This window comes from Elephantulus edwardii, unplaced genomic scaffold (genome assembly GCF_000299155.1).
Source record: "Elephantulus edwardii isolate Elephantulus edwardi_28Jun2011 unplaced genomic scaffold, EleEdw1.0 scaffold00110, whole genome shotgun sequence".
Classification (NCBI taxonomy): domain Eukaryota; kingdom Metazoa; phylum Chordata; class Mammalia; order Macroscelidea; family Macroscelididae; genus Elephantulus; species Elephantulus edwardii.
The window spans coordinates 10,525,005-10,526,552 of NW_006399860.1; positions in this window are offsets into that span (position 1 = coordinate 10,525,005).

The following is a 1,548-nucleotide window of genomic DNA, read 5'->3' on the forward strand; positions in this document are numbered from 1 at the left end:
AAAAAAAAGCACTCTTGCTAGCCTTTATCCAAGATGTATTAGTTCTTTTGACAGTGCACGGGATATTCAGTACTACTCTCCTACACCACAGCTCAAAGGCATTAATTCTTCTGTCATTTATTTATTTTTTTTTTTAAATCTGGTTTATTTACAAAGTTCTCATGTATTGTTCCTCACACCCGATCTCTCCGCTTTTCTTTACCCACCTCTCCCTCCACCCATCAAATCATGTGAAGTTCCCCTCCCTGTCCATCTTCACCCCTCCGCTCCCCCCTCCCTGCTTTGGATCCGCATACTACAATAATAGTCTTATACAGTATTTGTCCTGATAAGACTGAGTTAGTTCACTTAGCATAATACTCCAGTCCCTCCCAAGTTAGGTAGTAATTTACAAAACCATTGTTCCTATGTGCTGCATAGTTTTCCATTGTATGAATGTATCATAACTTCTCAGTGCATTCCATTGTGGTTGGATGTTTGGCTATTTCCATGTTCTTGCTATGGTGAATAATGCTGCTATGAACATTGATGTACAAGTCTCTGTGGCTTAGTTATCATTTTCTCAGGATATATTCCAAACAGCAAAATAACTGGATAATATGCAATTTCTATGTTCGGATTTTTGAGGAAGAACCAAACTCCCTTCCACAGTGGTTGTACCATTTTATAATGCCACCAACACTGTATAAGAGTTTCTACCTTCCACCTCCTTTCCAACATTTATTGTTTGCTGTCCTGTTAAATGTTGCCACTGCTACTGGGATAAGATGATGTCACATTGTGGTTTTGATTTGCATATTTTATTGCTTGTAACTTAGACCTTTTTTTTTTTTTCATGTGTCTGTTGGTCATCCAAATGTCCTCATCTGTGAAAAGTATTTCCATGTCTCTTGCTCATTTTGTAATACTATTATCAGTCTTTTTCTCCTAGAGGTCAAGGAGTATTCTGTAAAAATTTGTTATAAGGATCTTGTCTGAGATGCTATTGACAAAAAGTTTGTTCGCAGTCATTAGGTTTTATTTTCACCCTGTTGGGAAAGTTTTTGATGAGCATAGAGATTAATCTTTAGAAGGTCCCATTCATCAATGTTTATCGTATTTAGATTGTGCATTTCTGGTTGTATTATACCATAGACTAAACCTTCTAAGCTTGATCCCAGTTTGTCTCTTACAAACTTTATGATTTTGGGCTTTAGTCTCAGGTCTACCTTGAATTGACTTTTATGTATATTTTGAGGAGTAAATCCTGTTTCAGCTTTCTTCAGGTATCACTCTAGTTTTGCCATCACCATTTGTTGCTGAGGTTGTCCTTTCCCCATTTGATAAGTTTTATTTCCTTATGGAATATCAGTTGACTATATAATGTCTATCTGTGTTTCATTGACTATGCAAAGGCATTTGACTGTGTAGATCATAACAAACTATGGCTGACTCTGAGAAGAATGGGATTCCCAGAACACTTGGTCGTTCTAATGCGAAACTTATACTTGGACCAGGAGGCAGTCGTCAGAACAGAGCAAGGGAACATTGCATGGTTCAAAATTGGGA